Source organism: Centruroides sculpturatus, unplaced genomic scaffold, assembly GCF_000671375.1.
Source record: "Centruroides sculpturatus isolate CEXI.00-Female unplaced genomic scaffold, Cexi_2.0 scaffold789, whole genome shotgun sequence".
In the NCBI taxonomy this organism is placed as follows: domain Eukaryota; kingdom Metazoa; phylum Arthropoda; class Arachnida; order Scorpiones; family Buthidae; genus Centruroides; species Centruroides sculpturatus.
This window is the reverse complement of record NW_019385116.1, coordinates 348,678-354,389: the sequence shown is the minus strand read 5'-3', so window position 1 is coordinate 354,389 and position 5,712 is coordinate 348,678.

Below are 5,712 nucleotides of genomic sequence, written 5' to 3'. Positions count from 1 at the left end.
TAACTTATACAAACTTGGTAAATCTAGAAGTTGTGTAAATATATACAAGTTATAAATTTACATAAAAGCCTATATTTTAGATTTAAAAAAAATAAACTGGATATTTATTTATAAAAGTTGAGGTCTCACGAGTAGTGAATCGTAATCTATTAGTTGGAGAATTGACATAATTTACTATAAAATAAATTATGAGTCGTAAAATTAGTATTTCAACAAGTAGATCGCGAGCTACTGATAATTAGTTTATTAAAATCGGTCTCTATTTTTTAAAAAAATGCTTAAAAACTCTATTTAAACAATTTAAAACTTGTTTTCAAGAAGAATATTTTAACTTAAGATGCTTAATCTATTCTTAACTGACCTTTATTCCAGCTCCCAAATTACTTTAGCGTATCGAATATTTTCAAATCTCCCACGCAATTTTCATTTGATTGATTCTCTTGCCTCAGCAATTACTAAACAGTTAATTCCCAAGAGTTTATAAAGAATGGCATAATATTTGGTTGATTCAATTATCTTAAAATAGTAAAGGTCATCCTGGGACGAGGAAATAGATAAAAAGAATTCCAAAACCGTTATTGGGTCGGTCGGTGACATTTTACAATTTGTAATTTGCCTTTGAGGGGTCCAATCAAATCTTATTATTGTTATTATTGCCAATCTTAGTCACATTAAGTTAAAGTAATGAATAACCGTTGGTTTTAATCCCCAAATCTTTTATCTTTTAATCCACTGCCGTCTAATCAAAATTTTATATGAGTGTCTACAGGAATTCTAGTTCCTTCCGTAATCATTACAGAGATTCTCATACCGGGTGATTAACCTGAATGCGTTTCGCCATAACGATTTAGCCATCGTGTGATATTGCTCGTCTCTGCTATTGCAGATACCTAATTAACTCTTTCGACACTACCTGTTTAAGCACGTTGCTAGGATATTTTTCTGTGAAGAGGACCATATAAGCAATAAAAATCCCCGAAAGAAACCAACGAATCTCTGATAATAATAATAAAACCAACCACGTTCCAATGGTTAGGATATTATTTTCAACATCCCCATTACCTATTACAATTTTTTATTGTCGTTTCGAGTGAGAAAAAAACAAGAAGTGAAAATGTAAAAGTTTTCGACTTTATTCTCTCTATTTTTACTTTCATTTTGAAAATTATGAAGTTTTCATTGATGTTTGAAGATTTCTGCAAACAGTAATCCGTGGATCTTCGAACAAGGAGCTTATAAATTTCCATCTTTAGACTTCAGATATTTTTAATATAGATGCTAATTTCTTAAAATATAAATAATAATATTTTTTGGCAGGAGAATTTTTTCAAAATTGCAGTTTCAAATATAAAATTAAAATAAAACCATCTTTAACAGTACTTTGATTATTTGAATTTCATATAAATCGTAATAAACATTCTAATCCAAGGGTGACTGCTGGATTTTGTCTCAGAAAAGGCAAGATATATACAGTTTAGATCAACTAACCAACTAATCGATTCACTAAAATCATATTCTTTAAAAAAGTGAATTTCTAATTACACTATCTTCATTCATCTCCATGAACGTGAATCATAAATATGTGTAAGGAACAAGTGAAAACTATAACTGCGCTATAAAACGTCGATTTTCTAACTATTATAGTCCCTATAAACATACTATTTAAGGGAGAATTTGGGGGCTTTGCTCTCTTTTTAAATCGGAATTTTCAAGAAAAACATCTATAAAAACACTCATCAAAAAGAACACCATCAAAGAAATTTACTGAAAATTTACTAATTAAATTACATTTTTAAAATATAAACACTTTTTCTAATTATATAAAAAATTAATTTTTTTATCAAAAATTAAAAACTGGATCAACTAAAAGCCTTTTATATTAAGAATTAAAATTAATACTTAACATTTTACCAAACACTATGATTAAATAACTAATTAAACATATTAGTTGCAAGTACTAATTTAATTTTTAATTTTGACTTTAATTTTGCGATTAAACCAATTCCTGTTCATAATAAATTGATATTATCCTTATTATATAATCCTGTTATAAAAAAATGACCAAATTAATCTTGGAAAATTGCCTTTCGAGTAAACATGGACCAACAGTTTAGCTTGGGTAATGAAAAATGAGATAAAAGTAACGATAAGTATCTGGCGTTGTAGTTAAAAGGTGACGCCATTTTTTATTTGCACAGACCATTTCGAATAGATAAAGAATAACCTTTCAACTAGATACTTGAAGTAGAAACAATAATGTCCTGTACAAACGACCAAAAATCCGGCGACTTTTCAAACATTTAGTTTACTTTTATCTTCTATTTTCTACGTTCGATTTTTTTCTTTATTTCTCTAGTAAAGTTTCGAATTAATTTAAAAGAAATTGGCCAAAAAAAATACACAATAAATTCTAGAACTTAATTGAATATTTTTTTAAGTTTCAAAATTTAAAAAACGTATAACAATAATAATCTAGCGGTCGTCCATCATTGAAAAGTCCTTTTCTATTTTCACTTCCGGGCAATAAAATTATCCAATTCTGAATGAGAATGAAATAAAATAAAAATAATGTATTTTATGTTTATAAATGAGTCCCTAATGCGGAAATAAAATTTCCAAACCATGTTGTATTCATACAGGAAACAGTACAATTCTTTTCCACAGACAAAAAGACAAAAATAGCAATGCGACATTTTTTTCTTTCTTTTTATTTATTTCATTTACCTTCTTTCCCAAAGGTTAAAAAATAGATTCTTGAATCCTGTTTAAAATGGCAAAAGTTGTGCCCGAAAAAAATTCTTTCAGTTCTACTTTTGAACAGTATTTTTCTGTTGAATTTGGTACTTAACACTCAAAAAATATTGTAAGCGAAACTATTTTACACGAAAAAATGTTTGGCAAAAGTAGTTAGTGTGCAAAAATATTACGGCTAAAGTATTTAATACGCAAAAATTTTAGTTTAAAAAGTATTTAGCGAGCAGAAAACAGTAATAACATAAAAAGTATTATAATAAAAGTAGCAATAAATAGCAAAAGTTGTATTGTTTTAAGTGCTTTAAAAACTTCGGCCACTTTAAACGGAATTCGAGAATTACTGCTTAACATCCAAGAATACTATAATATAATTATTTTTAAGTATAATATAATAATTTTTTCTAATTTAAAACGAACTAAATATTACAAAAATCAAAATGATTGGAAGTTACATTTAAAGAAGAGACTTTGTGACTAACTCTTCTAGTTTGAAGCCTGCAGGCGTCGGAAAAAAAAATCTTTTTTAAAAATAACGTAACATCTGGTGTGGTCGGTTGTAAAATGAGACAGTTTGGATCGATAAAAAGTGCCTTTTCCCATTTACCGGTCGCAAAAATGTCCGGTGGTGAGATTGAATGATACGACAACGAATCAAAATGTCACCATTTTTGCATCTTTCTAGAAACATTTCTTTCCTCTAAAAATATATAAATTTGTGTATATTGATGCTCCAAGCTATTTTATATATTTTATTTTATGCTTTCGTTATCTGTACTTTTAGTTCAAATTTAAATACTGTGCCACACTACAGGTATCTTTTAATAGATAATGGTGTTTATTCGTGTAAAGAAACTAAATTTATATAATAAAAAAAAATTAAATTTTTAGTTGATAAATTAACATAATAATAAAATAAATATTATCATAATAGTCGATAAAATAATTTTTTTTATTAGAAATCTTATGGTGTACTTTGTTGAATTAAAATCTTGTTCAAATAATCAAGCATTGTATTTGGAATTTAATTAAAAGTCGAGTTTTAAATGCTTTAAAAGGTCAACAAACTTAGTGGAAAGTTGAAGAGAATTATAATTAAACTTTAACAACAATTTATATATTATTATCTGTTAATATTTAATTATTATTTACTTTTCTATAACTTTAATATAAATGAGTGAAGAAAAAAGAAATTCATTTGAATACTTTTAGTTGATTTAATTTATTATTAAATATATTTAACTTTAATTATTATTTTAATTATATTTATTGTATTTTTTACTAATTTATTATTCATATATCATGTTTTATATCATATTTAAACATTAATAAATTAATAAGTACATTAATTACAAATTTATTTATTTATCTGTACTGTATTTAACATCAACTGTAACTAACAGTTGATAAATATTTTATAGTATTTATATATTAAATATCGTTAAGAAAATATGAAAATTTTAATAAAAATCGTGTTTATTAAATATATTTCTCATACGCGATTTAACCTCGCTTTATCGCCGCCATTTTCTTGTCACTGAGATTGACACTAAATTGAATGTGACGCTAAACCGAAATACGTCAAACAGTAAGAATTACACAGTAAATTTCGTTATAGCTCCTTTATAAATTAGCGCTACTCTAGTCACATTCAGTCTCTATAGATTTTTATTGTTTAAGATATTTCGGTTTAGCGCCATACTCTATTTAGTATCGCTAAATCGAAGTTTGAACAGTATATAGTAACGAGGTTGCAAAATCATATATTTAGTAATCACAAATATTAAAAAATTTTTTGGGAAGAAGCTTTGACGAGTATTTATTGGCGCTTTACGTGAGAAGTGCTAATTAAGAGAAGCGCTATACCGAGATTTTGCTGTAGCCTATATGTATTACTGCATCGTTATATGATTATATTTTTATTACAGTAAAAATTAGTAATAAATAATCATTTATATAAACGTTATAAATATTTTTAGATCTATAAAAATATTTTTTTTACATTTCTGTTAGTTTTTATTTGTAAATTTGTAAAGATAGTATGTAAATAAATCACTTAAATGAATCACCTTTAATGCTTTTCTTAACAGCTTTATCCAAGTAACAAAAGTTGGTTGGCGGCGAGAAATGTATACAACTAATTCCAATAGGATGATTAATGGATTGTTTATATACTTAAAATAGCTTTTTACTTTATTTGGATACCAAATTGTTAAATACTTACCATAGAGACGGTATTCATTTTCTTGGTTACTATCTGTTTGCACTTTGAGATTAAATGGATTATTTCTATGTTTGTCGGTAACTAGAATAAAACTGAAATATCTTTACAGAAAATTACAATAAAATTTGAAAATATCTCTATAAAATCGTAATAAAACTACAAAAACCTTTAAGAAATGTTTGTAGATAATAAGATTAACCCTAGGAAATATCTGGAAATAAATGAAAGAAAGAAACATTTTTACAGATATTTCATAATTTTATTTCTATTGTTTTAAGATAATTTGAAATTTAGGACTATATTAGAATAAATTTAGGAAATATTCTTGATAACAGAATGAAGATAGGAATGTCTGTAAGAAAAAAAAAATACAATAATAATTGGAAAATATCTGTAAACAAATAATTATAATAAAATTCATAAATATAATTTTAAAAAATTAGAATAAAAATTAGCAATTTTTTTATAAAATTGAGTAAATTTATTTACTTATTTATAAAAAAAATTAATGATATTTCTTAGTTTTATTGCTTGATTATTCTATTATTCTATGAACGTTCGAATTCATCCAAAGTTGAAAGTGAAGATGATTATTATATTAGTTAATGCAAGTGTGTTTTAAAATTAACACATTAACATGATTAAATATAAAATTATACAATATTTTAATTTATGTATAATTAAAATAAATTAATTATGAAATAGTAATTAATAATTAATAAAATATTCTTAATACA